The sequence below is a fragment of the Symphalangus syndactylus genome, chromosome 6 (genome assembly GCF_028878055.3).
Source record: "Symphalangus syndactylus isolate Jambi chromosome 6, NHGRI_mSymSyn1-v2.1_pri, whole genome shotgun sequence".
In the NCBI taxonomy this organism is placed as follows: domain Eukaryota; kingdom Metazoa; phylum Chordata; class Mammalia; order Primates; family Hylobatidae; genus Symphalangus; species Symphalangus syndactylus.
Genome location: NC_072428.2, coordinates 82,756,004 through 82,771,047, shown reverse-complemented (window position 1 = coordinate 82,771,047; position 15,044 = coordinate 82,756,004). Strand labels below are relative to the sequence as shown.

The 15,044-nt window shown below is 37.6% G+C and overlaps 1 long non-coding RNA gene across 1 annotated transcript; it reads right to left on the bottom strand.

The window, feature by feature from the left end:
* Nucleotides 1–8,633: 8,633 nt before the first annotated feature.
* On the bottom strand, nt 8,634–14,442 carry LOC129484090 (uncharacterized). Its single transcript, XR_008658354.1, has 4 exons — nt 14,386–14,442; nt 11,850–11,932; nt 10,780–10,790; nt 8,634–8,872 (listed from the first exon to the last, which is right to left on the bottom strand). It is a non-coding gene; the product is annotated as an uncharacterized lncRNA (long non-coding RNA).
* Nucleotides 14,443–15,044: the final 602 nt, after the last annotated feature.

Below are 15,044 nucleotides of genomic sequence, written 5' to 3'. Positions count from 1 at the left end.
AAAACATTTAATTTAGTAAAGTACCTATTAATATAATGTATACTTGTTCTCTTAAAGCCCCATTTGTCTAGTATCTCTTCTAGAAAACAGATTGGTACTCCAGAGCCCACAAGGAAATAACAGTTCCTTCCAGTGAGTGGTTAACTCATCTTAGCTCAATGCTGAATCTGATGCTTTACAAAATAAAAATAGTAATATCCACAAAAGCTACTACTCCTTCTATGTATGTTACAAAACAATATTGTTGGATGATAGCCCTACTACTACTAATAAAATAATTCAAAAATCAGTTGTAGAGAAGGTAAAATGGCCAACTACATGCAGCCAGGTGGAACAGCTCCCCCAAAGGGACTGAGACAACTGGTGTGCTTTTAACAGATCTTCACGGGGAAGATGCCAAGTGTACAGAGGGAATACACAGAAGCTGGGCTGGAGGGGAAGAAATCTGGGAACTCTGCATGGCTACAGCACACTGGGACTCACTTTTGAACCACAACAGTTCCAGGGGAATGAGTGAATTGAACTGGCAAGGAACAACCCATTCTTGCCACAAGCCTCTGGAACTCCAGCAGGAGGAACCCCTTGACTACTGTAGACACTCAAGTTGGCAGGGAGATCTGCTGAGAGAAGTGGCAGGGACAGAACACCAGCTGATGAGCAGCCCAGAGGCTTAGTGCAGGAGCATCTGTAGCAGAGCACAGCCAGGGACAGCCATCCCCCTAGGCTTAACTTGCTCCTATTGGAGACTACAGTCCTAGAAGAAGTCTGACCTGATCTCTGCAGGGCAGTCTTGCACATTAGGTGGGGCTCGTCCAACCTGGGCACCCCTTGGTCTGCTGGCCTCTCTGGGCAACACATTCTGGCCATTCCTGTTTACAGGGCAGTCTGGGGTGACTTGGGGTCTCACACCATAGCTTCTGTGCTAGTGGACCGTGCATGACCAGTGGAGAGCTCCAGTGAGGTGGACCCTATAGCCACAGAGCAGCCTACATGCTTCCTTCCCATGCTGCAGGTTACCCCAGCCCCATAGCATCTCTCCACATCACTTTGCTGGTACATTCTGCAAGGGCAGGTTTTGCTTTACTTGCCTGGCCAGCACATGGGAATGCAGTCCACCCCCAACCCTACCTGCTAACCACCATTGCAGACAAAGCTTTGGCAGGCACAGAACTAGCAACCCCACCCCCATCAGTACCCTACCCTTCCACTAACACTGCATGGAAGACAGCAGATATTCCCACACACTGAGCAATTATTCCTGCTTGTGGGGCACAGAGAAGGCACCCGGACATGCACAGACCAGCACCCCACCCACAAGCCAGCACCACCTCCAGTGCAACCACCCACACATCTCCAGCAGGCACTCCCTGCCCCCCATCTGTGTTGGTCTACCACTGTGGTGAACACCTGCAGAGAGGCAGGCACCTCTGCATCTGTTAGCACTCTGCTGCAGAACAAAACCTCTGAGAAATGTGGGATTATGTAAATAAATCAATCTATGACTCATTGGGGTTCCTAAAAGAGATAGGGAGAATGGAAGCAACTTGGAAAATATATTTCAGGATATCAACCATGAAAAATTCCCCAACCTAGCTAGAGAGGCCAACATTCAAATGCAAGAAATGCAGAGAACCCCAGTAAGATACTCCTTAAGATCCTCCCCAAGACACATAATCATCAGATTCTCCAAGTTCAAAATGAAAGAAAAAATGTTAAAGGCAGCAAGAGACAAAGGTCAGGTAACCTATAAAGGGAAGCCCATCAGACTAGAAGAAGATCTATCAAGCTGAAACTCTACAAGCCAGAAGATATTAGGGACCAATATTCAATATTCTTGAAGTCAAGAAATTTCAACCCACAATTTCATATCTGGCAAAACTAAGCTTCATAAGCAAAGCAGAAATAAGATCCTTTTCAGACAAGCAATTGCTGGGGGAATTTGTTACTACCAGACCTGACTTACAAGAGCTCCTGAAGGAAGCAATAAATATCAAAAAGACCATTACCAGCCACTCCATAAACACACTAAAGTACACAGACCAGTGACACTATAAAGCAACCACATAAACAAGTCTTCACGATAACCAACTAATATCATGATGAGAAGATCAAATCCACATATATCAATACTAATCTTGAATGTAAATTGGCTAAATGCCCCAATTAAAAGGCCTAGAGTTACACGCTGGATAAAGAACCAAGACCCATGGGTAAGCTGCCTTTGAGAGACCCATCTCACATATAATTACACCCATAGGCTCAAATTAAGGCACGGAGAACATCTACCAAGCAAATGGAAAACCAAAAATGCAAAGGTTGCAATCCTAATTTCATACAAAACAGATTTAAACCAACAAAGATAAGACAAGGGCATTACATAGTGGTAAAGGGTTCAATTAAACAAGAAGATCTAATTATGTTAAATATATATGCGCCCAACACAGGAGCACCTAGATTCAAATAGCAAGTTCTTAGAGACTTTCAAGGAGACCTAGACTCCCACACAAGAATAGTGGGAAACTCCACTACCCCACTGACAGTATCAGACAGAACATTGAGGCAGAATATTAACAAAGATATTCAGGACCCAAACTCAGTACTGGATTAAATGGACCTTATAGACTCCACTTAGAAACAGCAGAATATACATTCTTCTCATTGCCACATGGCACATACTCTAAAATTGATCGTATAATCAGAAGGAAAATTCTCTTCAGCAAATGCAAAAGAACTGAAATCATAACCACCACTCTCTCAGACCACACAGCCATAAAATTAGATACCAAGATTAAGAAAATCACTCAAAATCGTACAATTACATGGAAATTGTTATAACCTGCTTCTGAAGGACTTCTGAGTAAACAACAAAATTCAGGCAGAAATCAAGAAGTTCCTTGAAGCTAATGAGAACAAAGACACAACATATCAGAATCTCTGGGACACAGCTAAGACAGTGTTAAGAGGGAAATTTAAAGCCCTAAATGCCTGCATCAAAAAATATGTAATCCCAGCACTTTGGGAGGCCAAGGCAGGCAGATCACAAGGTCAAGAGATCGAGACCATCCTAGCCAACACGGTGAAACCCCGTCTCTACTAACAATACAAAAATTAGCTGGGCATGGTGGTGAATGCCTGTAGTCCCAGCTACTCGGGAGGCTGAGGCAGGAGAATCACTTGAACCCAGGAGGTGGGGGATGCAGTGAGCCGAGATGGTGCCACTGCACTCCAGCCTGACAACAGCGCAAGACTCCATTAAAAAAAAAATAGATCTCAAGTTAACAACCTAAGATCGTAACTGAAAGAACTAGAGAAGCAAGAGCAAACTAACCCCAAAGCTATTAATAGGAGAAGACAAGAAATAACCAAAATCAGAGCTGAACTGAAACAGATTGAGACATGAAAATCAATTTAAGTGATCAATGAATACAGAAGGTCGTTTTTTCAAAAAATTAATAAAATAGAATGCTAGCTAAGCTAATAAAGAAGAAAAGAGAAAAGATTCAAGTAAACACAATCAGAAAGGACAAGGGGGATATTACCACTGACCTCACAGAAATGCAAATAACCATCAGATAATATTATACACACCTCTATGTACATAAACTAGAAATCTAAAAGAAATGAATAAATTCCTGGATACACACATCCTCCCAAAACTAAACTAGGAAAAAATTAAATCCCTGAACAGACCAATAATGAGCTTTGACATTGAGGCAGTAATAAATAGCCTACCAACCAAAAAACAAAGCCCAGGACCAGATGGATTCACAGCTGAATTCTATCAAATGTACAAAGAGCTTATACCATTCCTACTGAAACTACTCCAAAAAAATTGAGGAGGGGCTCCTCCTTAATTCATTCTATGAGGCCAGCATCATCCTGATACAAAAACCTGGCAGAAACACCACAAAAAAATCAAACTTCAGACCAATATCCTTGATGAACATCCATGCAAAAATCCATAACAAAATACTAGCCAACTAAATCCAGCCACACCTCAAAAAGTTTATCCAACACCATCAAGTAGGCTTCATCTACTGTATGCAAGTTCAATACACACAAATCAATAAATATAATTTATCACATAAACAAAACTAAAGACACAAAAAAACCATATAATTATCTCAATAGATGCTGAAAATGCTTTTGATAAAATTCAACATCTCTTCATGTTAAAAACTCTCAATAAACTAAGTATTGAAGGAACATATCTCAAAATAATAAGAGCCATCTATGTCAAATCCACAGCCAACATTATATTGAAGGGCAAAAGCTGGAAACATTCTGCTTGAAAACTTTCACAAGAAAAGGATGCCCTCTCTCACCACTGCTATGCAACATAGTATAAGTCCTGACACGAGCAATCAGGCAAGAGAAAGAAATAAAGACATCCAAATAGGAAGAGAGGCAGTCAAACTATTTCTGTTTCTGCTTGCAGACAACATGATTCCATATCTAGAAAACCCCATAGTTTGAGCCTGAAAGCTTCTAAAGCTGATAAACAACTTTAGCAAAGTCTCAGGATACAAAATTAATGAGCGAAAATTACTAGCATTCCTATACACCAACAAGAGTCAAGCCAAAAGCCAAATCAGGAAGTCAATCTCATTCATAATTGCTACCAAAAAATACCTAGGCATAAACGTAACCAGGGAGGTGAAAGATCTCTATAAGGAGAATTACAAAACACTGCTCAAAGAAATCAGAGATGACACAAACGAATGGAGAAACATCCCATGTTCATGGATAGGAAGAATCAATATGGTAAAATGGCCATATTGCCCAAAGCAATTTATACATTCAATGCTATTTCTATGAGCCCAAATAGCCAAGGCAATCCTATGCAAAAAGAACAAAGCTGGATGCATCACACTACCTGACTTCAAACTATATGACAGGGCTACAGTAACAAAAACAGCATGATACTGGCATAAAACCAGACACACAGAAGAATGGAACAGAATAGAGAACCCAAGAAATGAGGCCACACAGCTACAACTATCTGATCTTTGATAAATCTGACAAAAACAAGCAATGGAGAAAGGACTCCCTGTTCAATAAATGGTACTGGGATAACTGACTAGCCATATGCAGAAGACTGAAACTGGACCCCTTCCTTTCACCATATAGAAAAGTTAACTCAAGATGAATTAAAGACTTAAATGTAAAACCTAAAACTATTTAAAGCCTGGAAGACAACCTAGGCAGTAACATTCAGGACTCAGGCACAAGCAAAGATTTCATGATGAAGATACCAAAAACAATTGCAACAAAAGCAAAAATCGACAAATGGGATCTAATTAAACTGAAGAGTTTCTGCACAGCAAAAGAAACTATCAACAGAGACAACATACAACCCACAGAATGGGAGACAATTTTTGCAAACTATGCAGCTGACAAAGGTCTAATATCCAGCATCTATAAGGAACTTAAACAACTTTATAAGAAAAAAAGACCATTAAAAAGTGGGCAAAGGAATGAACAGACATTTTTCAAAAGAAGACATACATGTGGCCAACAAGCATATAAAAAAAAAGCTCAACATCACTGATTATTAGATAAATGCAAATTAAAATCACAATGAGATACCAGCTCATACCAGTCAAAATGGTTATTACTAAAAAGCCAAAAAGTAACAGATGCTGGTGAGGTTGTGGAGAAAAAGCAACACTCATACACTGTTGGTGGGAGTGTAAATTAGTTCAACCATTGTGGAAGACAGTGTAGTGATTCCCCAAAGACCTAAAGACAGAAATGCCATTTGACCCAGCAATCCCATGACTGGGTATATACTCAAAGAAATACAAATCATTCTATTATAAAGACACAAGCGTGAGTATGTTTACTGCAGCATTATTCACAATAGCAAAGACATGGAATCAACCTAAATGCCCATCAACAATAGACTAGATAAAGAAAATGCACATATACACCATTGACTACTATGCAGCCATAAACAGAATGAGATCACATCCTTTTTAGAAACACAGACAGAGGTGGAGGTCATTATCCTTAGCAAACTAATGCAGGAACAGAAAACCAAATACTGCATGTTCTCACTTTCAAGTGGGAACTAAATGATGGGAACACATGGTCACATAAAAAGGAACAACACAGACTGGGGCCTATCAGAGGGTGGAAGTTTGGAGGAGGGAGAGGATCAGGAAAAATAACTAATGGGTACTAGGCTTAATACCCAGGAGATGTAATAATCTGTACAACAAACCCCCATGACACAACTTTACCTATGTAACAAACCCAGATGTGTACCCCTGAACTTAAAATAAAAATTCAAAAAAGAAACTTGAAGGGGCACAAGGAGATGGAACACAACTCTCTACTCATTGAGTGTGGGCTTTGGCAAGTGACTTCTTTCAAAGAAACTTCACACTGGAGAAACAACACACACTACCTTGACCACGTGATAAAAGTTATCATCAGTGGTAAGTCATGTTGAAATACATACCCTTGCTACCATGCTGAGAAGGGCACTTCATCTCTGAAGTCATTATCTCAAAACCCTTGTCTAACCATGAGAAAAACATCAGTCAAACTCCAATTGAGGAACCTTTTACAAAATACTTGACCAGCCCTCCTTAAAAATGTCAAGGTCATAAAAAAAAAAACAAGGAAAGTCTGAGAAATTGTCACGGATCAGAAGAGGCTAAGGAGACATGATAACTAAATTTAAGATGATATCCTTGATGGGATCCTAGAAACAAGAAGGAACTCTCAGTTAAAAATAGAAAAACCTGATAAACTGTGAAATTTAACTAATTATAATATACCAATATTGATTCCCTAGCTATGACAAATGTACCCCAAAAATGTGAGATGATAACAAACGAGAAAACTGGTTGATGCAGTATATTGGGGCTCTGTAATATCTTTACAACTTTTCCTAAAATTTAAATCTAGTCTAAAATATAGCATCTGTTAAAAATTTAAAAGTGGTAGAGATTATTTAATTGCCCACATGTGCATAAAATATCTGTGGAAGGATAGGCAATAAACTAGTTATTTTAGTTGCCTACCAAAAAATCAGTTGTACTTCCCCTTCCAACAGGAAAAATAAAACAACATGGAAATATTTAAACTTTCCATAAGAGAAATCTAAGACTTTTGCTCAATAGTGCCATTTACACACAGGAATGGAAGATTTTTGTGAACTCTGATAATTCATCTTTATTTCTACTTTTAAATTGGGTTTTGTGACTATTGCTATCTCATGATGAAGTAAATGACAAGGTGGGATACAGTTATGTAAAACCATGTAGTTTTTGTAGTTTTTCTTCTGTCTTCTTTGATATAGCTCATTGAAATTGATTCTAAGTTGAGTAACTACATAATAACACCAAGAATTTTCAAAAGTTTACAAAAATGAAGAGAAATAAAAGCTAATATAAATTAATATTATAGTAATTTATATTAATTTTCTATTTTAATTTATATCAATGTATTAATTTATCTTTCCCCAAGGAAAACAAAGAACTAACATGTATAAAGCAGATATCATGTGCAAAACATTTGCAATACATTTTCTCAATTCTTGGCACAATACACGTGAGATTATCCTGGTTTAACAAATGAAAAAAGTGAGATTTTTAAAAATTTTTCAACCCCATCAAAAAAGTGGGCGAAGGACATGAACAGACACTTCTCAAAAGAAGACATTTATGCAGCCAAAAAACACATGAAAAAATGCTCATCATCACTGGCCATCAGAGAAATGCAAATCAAAACCACAGTGAGATACCATCTCACACCAGTTAGAATGGCCATCATTAAAAAGTCAGGAAACAACAGGTGCTGGAGAGGATGTGGAGGAATAGGAACACTTTTACACTGTTGGTGGGACTGTAAACTAGTTCAACCATTGTGGAAGTCAGTGTGGCGATTCCTCAGGGATCTAGAACTAGAAATACCATTTGACCCAGCCATCCCCTTACTGGGTATATACCCAAAGGACTATAAATCATGCTTCTATAAAGACACATGCACATGTATGTTTACTGCGGCACTATTCACAATAGCAAAGACCTGGAACCAACCCAAATGTCCAACAACGATAGACTGGATTAAGAAAATGTGGCACATATACACCATGGAATACTATGCAGCCATAAAAAATGATGAGTTCATGTCCTTTGTAGGGACATGGATGAAACTGGAAACCATCATTCTCAGTAAACTATCACAAGGACAAAAAACCAAACACCGCATGTTCTCACTCATAGGTGGGAATTGAACAATGAGAGCTCATGGACACAGGAAGGGGAACATCACACTCCGGGGACCGTTGTGGGGTTGAGGGAGGGGGGAGGGACAGCATTAGGAGATATATCTAATGCTAAATGACGAGTTAATGGGTGTAGCAAACCAACATGGCACATGGATACGTATGTAACAAATTTGCACATTGTGCACATGTACCCTAAAACCTGAAGTATAATAATGAAAAAAAAATTTTTTGAGTAATCTTTCTATGTTATGTAGATAATGAATAGCAGAGCCAGAATTTGACAGAATTTTGCTTAATTCAAGATACAGACTTTCCCATCACACTATACTACCTTCAAGAATATTAACCCTGGGAGGGAATCAAAAGGTTTTCAAGGTTAACTGTTGTTATGTTTTGATTTATTTTATAGGTTACAAGGCACAATAGTGGGTAAAAGCTTTTTTTAGACCCCAAAATGCCAAGGTTAATAGACAGCTTCTTCTCTATTGATTTCACTTGCATTAATGTGTTGACTTCAGCAGGTTCACTAAATATCCTCAAGTTCCCATGTTAGCATTTGTTAAGTAATGTGTTCAACTCAAAAGTCCCAATGTGGGTCCTCTGGTGCAATTTTCTCATTGATCATTTTTTCTAAAAACTAAATAATGAGATCTCATGGCATTGATATGCATTACTAAGGCAAAAAAAATTTAATTTGCTTTTGGATTTTCAAAAGACCAACTGAGAAACTCAAAATGACTCCTCTGAGTCTCTCACACATCCGTTCTTTCTTCCATTCATTTGTTTACATACTAAACAAAACTTATTGAGCACATTCTGCATACCTGGCACTATTTCTTCTAGGCATACAAATAAATGAGACGAATAAAATTTCTATACCTATAGAACTTATATTTTAGGAGACCAGAAGGTGGGGAAGACTGAAGGTGGGGTATTTACTCACCAGCTTCCTCCCCACAGGGATTGTGTGTTGGCTGTGTCCCTCCATCTGAGTTGATTGCTCCTTCAGGTGGACCTCTCTATGTAACTACTCTCTCTTGATGCTAGAGCTTACAGCTACTAACTTGTCATAGTTTAGGATACTGCGATACCCTTTATGAGTTATTTTATTTTTGTCCCTACCTTTATTAAACTCCCCTTATGACCCTGTTGGAGTGTACCGTGTATTTCCCACCCAAGCCTTGATACACAGAGCCTAATACCCTGTCTATGGCTATCTTAGAGCTTTTGATTCCTGTATTTTTCCAAACTCTGCTTTCTCTGCTGTCTGCCAACACTTCCAAAAATTTACATGCGGAAGATAGAGGTATGCTAATTATAAGTGTTACATCTTCAGAAAAAGAGATAAAGAACTTGAAAGTGAGGACAAAAGGAAAGCAGTTAACCAAATGATATAATAAAAAGGAGTCAAAGAAACAAGAGAGTTATGGCATTGATATGAAACAGGCTCTCCTGGTTTACTGGTCCCTTCCCAGGGGCCTTTCCCAGGGGATAGTCATATTGTAAACTCCTATCTCTCTCTTTATCTCTCTCCCTCCCTCTGTGTGTGTGTGTGTGTGTGTGTGTGTGTGTGTGTATGTGTGTGTGTGTGTCCCTCCTCTTATGTTTGGCCTTGTCTTCTCTGAAAAGCTCTGGCATTTTCTTTTACAACTGTCATAAAGCTGCCTAAATCTGTCAAGCATGTGTCTGCTCTTCCATGCCGTTCAGTCACTTCATCTTAGGTCACATGCCACTCAAAACAGTGATAATACCTTAACAGAAGAATGCTTGCTAGTAAATGTACACAGAATAACAAAATTAGAAAAATCACCATTTTCTAATCCCAATGTACTATTTGATTTAAACAAGGGCTGTCAATGGATACAAAAAGCATTGATAAAATGTTGTTAAGGAAAAAGAGATTCACAAATTTTAATGCATTACACAATGGATTATTTAAAACTTATAAAGGAAAAATACACTTTTACAGTTCGGACTTCTGAGAGTCACCACCTTAACTGAGTGATCAAAATTATCATTGCTAATAAAGGAGCAATCTGATATTATATGTTTCAAATGTGATGTGCTTTGAAATAGAGATAATCACCTACCAAGCACCCTTGTCAAATTGTTTAACTTGTATCTTATCAAACTCTAGACCTATCTTCCCATTTCCAAGAAAGATAAAGATAGAAAACAATTTAGTCAATGTAGAAGACAATCAGATGAAAGGACATTTTACAAGACAGCTGATCAAAGCTCTTTAAATAGTCAGAAAAATAATATGAGAGGATTATTCTATATTAAAAGAAAGTTACATATATATAACAAAAGCAAATGTGTGCACCTCAATTGGGTCCTATATTTTTTAAAAAGTATCTATAAAAGACATCTGGTAATATCTGGATAAATTTTAAATATTGGCTGGATGATATTGTATAATCATTTTTATTTTCTTAAGCATTATAATAATATGGTTCTATAACAGATTGTCATTATTCCTAGGAAATATATGGTAAAGTACTTTAATTTGAAAAATCCCAAAGTCTGGAACTTACTTCAAATGGTTCTGGGGTACACATCCAGAAGGGCAGGGGGGAAGCATGCATAAAAGTAAAAATATATATATTTTAAAATCTGTATGAATGGCATATGGATATCTAATGTTCATGATACAAATGTGTTAAGTATCAGTAATCACAGGACACTGTCTAAAGATATTTCTTTGAGTGTATTTTCTGGAACACCAGTTGTGTGATATGTCAGGAAAAAAAAAAATTCCGTGGTCAGATATGTTTATGGAAACCGCACAGTAAATTCCTCTTGCAGAAATTCACAGTTGTACATTAATGATAATAGTGCATGCATTAATTTCTAAATGCTTCATAAAACTGTGGGAGGTAACCCAGATTACAGTTCTAGAAACTAAAGCACATAAAGGTTAAGCCATGTATCCAAGGTTCAAGATCACACAGTTCATAATGGAGTTAAGATGGGAACTGAGGCAGTCTGGTTCGGGAGCCACAGCTACATGCTGCAACAGACGTTCAGAGAAGCTCTGCACTAAAGAAGCTTGTTTAACTCATAAAATACCCAGTATTTCTCGTCCTTAATATTTCTATACTTCTTCTGTGTAATACTCTTCAGCTTCCTTTAGTATCTGAGAAACTGGTTTGTGTCCTGCTTTCAAGGATCATACAGTTGGGCTTGCAGGTAAGACTTAATACACACGTAGCAGCAAACAATAAAACAACACCAACTTAATTGACTAATTGTATAGAACAATCCACAGAGGGTTAGTTATTCAAAGAAAGATCAATCTCCACCTCTTAAACTAGAAAGCTATCTTAGACAGTCTTAATAGCCAAGGAAAAAGAAGACATAATTCAAGAAACATGATTTAAAAACTGACTTTTGAATTATGGTATAAAAAAAGATGGGTTTTACTCTGTAAACTTTTCCTCAGAATTTAAGGCTCTACTTATTATTGGTTTCAGCTTGATTTTTAGCAATTTGAATAACTAACCAAGTACAGTTATTTTTTTTTTAGAGAGGTAAATACAAATATATCAAGATGATAAAGAAGACCATTAGATACCCTTCATTAACAAAGAAGAAAGTTTCTTACCTCATCAGCAGCCTTACCATTTACTTTACAGGTATGCTTGCCAAGATTGAAGACCAAATATTCTTTTCAGGCTTAAAATCGCACTGCAAAGAAATGATGAAGAACACTCTTTTCATATATATAAATGTACACTAAAACAAAAATGAGAAAAATGCCATATCTAGAATTTATGTAGAACTATTTGCCTGTTCAAAATACTCACATGTGTATTAGATCATTATACTAAAACTGGCAGATCAAAGGCAACCATGAGCAGCAACATTAGAAATATATCCTCAGCTGCAGAGAACCGTGTGTTAGTATGAACACTCACATCACCAACGCATTTTTAAAGCATTATGTTTCAGAAGCCTCATAGGAAGAAGCCAATAATAATTTAAAACCGTAAGTCTCTAACAAAGACTTCTTTCTAGATCTTGAAGCATTCCAAAATTGCTTACCTACTTTTCGATTGGCCCTGAAGTGGGGTTGTGAGCTGTGATATTAAGTTTTCCATTAAATATTGTTCTCAGAAATTAGTTCTAAATTATATATTGAGTCTCCCTCCTTATTTTGATGCCACTCTGCTTCCAGGCCATAGTGTAAGCCTCTTTCTTTATATAGTGCTTTCTACTTTCCCTACAGATAAGTTTCTGATACCAGGGATACCTAGGCAAGATTAATATGACTTTCCTACTTAATATAAATCTTTTGATTTGCTGCTGAATGGACTATTCTTCAGGATTGCTATCTAACTTCAAGAAATAATGCTGTTTATCATCTGGTCCTGAAAGCAGTCGACCACATCTGGATATTTTCTCACTTTGAATTCAGAAACCATGAAATATAAATGTGCTACTATCAGCAGTGAGCAGAAATCAAATGAATAATGTTGGTTAGACAGCTGAAGTGGTTTACATTTCCTTTACATTCCTGATATTTTAGTTTAATAGAAAAGACTATTAATGTTACAGGCAGGGATATTTTTGGCAATCAGACTTCTAGCCGAATACATTCAGGAAGCATAATTAAGGACTTCTAGTATTTCATGTTTTTTCTTTTCCCCGCAGGGTTTTTAGACCAGAATGGCAGCTACTCTGTGTGACACTACAGCAAAACGTAAGGCAGTTGTCAAATGCTCATCACCCACATACATCCCTGGATATTAAATTGAAGTCAAATTTTATGAGACTGTCACCTGACAGGATTTCGGCGTTTTTGTTTACTTTTCCCATCTTGTATTGTCTATAATAGGATATATGGAAGATTGTCTATAAGCAAATTTATGATGGAGGCATTATTTTGCTCTACTAACAACTCACTAAACTTAGCAATTTTTGGCAAAAAGCAACATGTAGATAAGAAGTAATTAGACCATTTTGCTTATTCAGACCATAGACTGTTTCTGAATGCAGTTCTGAGAAAGGATGTTAAAAGCGATTTCATATATTCATTCTTTCTTTCATTTATTTCAAGACGTGCCTACCCCTGATATAGTTTCTGAAACTTTTCAATCTAAGTGCTTGCCATCATGAGCCCTACATTATGAATCATAAGGGAGGAAGGCAATCACTACTACACAAATTTGCAAAAACAGCAGCTTCATTGTAACAAGCTTTATAATCTAATGAGAGTGCTTTCGCGGACTGTGCCAATTCAATGTATAAGTTAATTTAGTCACTCAAAAATACTAAATGAGTATCTTCCATGCACCAAATACTGTTCTAGGCCCCAGGGAATAGAAATGTGTATGACACAGACATGAATATCTAATCCACCCTTATAGAACTTACACTCTGGAGCAGAAACCAACAATAAGGTTTTTTTGTTTTGTTTTTAGATATTAGTAAGTGCAAAAGAGAAAAATGAGCAAGGGAATGAGATATAGTGTCAGTAGGGAGAAATTTTAGTTAGAGTGGCCAGGGAAGCCTCATTGCAAACATGACATGGGAGTAAAGACCAATCATATCAATGTTGATCTTCATAAGTTATGGCCCTGGAACACGAGAGAGAGAAAGGCAGAGATAAGCAAAGTAACTTTCAAAAGGTTCCTACCAAACTGTCACCTTACTCCTGGAAAGAGACCTGTAATGCTGTTTGCATTTTAGCCTTTTAATGTAAGGTTTTATAGTGCAGACATGTAAATATATTCTAATGTAAGCAATATTAGTTTCCCCTTCTCTCTCTGTAAAGAATGGTTTTCTCTCAAAGGATCATATGTGATTTGGACCAGGAGCACCAGAAGCAAACCTGGGCTGCTTCCCAGCTCAGTAGAAACAGACCTACAGGAGACCATCTCCAAATAGTCACAGTGATATGAAAAATCTGGACTTTATCAAATAGATTTTTTACCCAAAGCTAAAAAATTCTAAAACCTCACTAACTAGAACTTTTAGAAAACTTCTAGGATTATGCTGTTCAAACTAATCCTGAAGTCAGGTTCAGTACACCACCTTTGTCCTAATAATTCTTTCTATAATTGACATATGGTTCCTGTTCTCTTTTAAGCCATCTTTCCATTGCTTTCAAGTTGCTTTTCTTAAAGAAGTAAACCCACTCATCATCCAGGATGCTGTCTGTCATTTACCCAGGCCCTTGGGCTTTTTTCTTTCAGAGGCAGAGGAGTGAGTGTTGTCTTCAACCGACATCATAATTGCTTAAACACAGTAGTGGAACCTTCTAAAGTCTTCAAATCCCACCCCCATCCCCAAACACACACACATATACTCATTGTCATACTATGGGATAGCATAAAATAGAAATTAGAAAATCTACTTAATATCTAACGATGCAACCTAATTGTAGAGACACAGCAGCAGAGCCAGTGGAGATAGTGGGATTGTTGGTCCTGACTGCCCAGTGAACTCCAGTCTGACCAAATGACCTTCTAAAGTTAATAAGAGTACATACCACTCTCTCACTGCTCAATTTTATAAATCATATCCTGAATTACTCTTGTATTTGGGAAACTCCTGAAATCTTGCTTTATCTTCCCTTTTCAAGCCTGTAATCGTATTTTACATCTGATGTGGCTTCTCTGACCCATAATTCTTAGAAAGGATCAGCACATGCCTACAGATGCAATTGCTCTTTCTACTCCTTTGAATTTCCGTTTTTCTTTTTTTCTTTTTTTTGAGATGGAGTCTTGCTCTGTCGCCCAGGCTGGAGTGCAGTGGTGCAATCTCGGCTCACTGCAAGCTCCACCTCCCGGGTTCA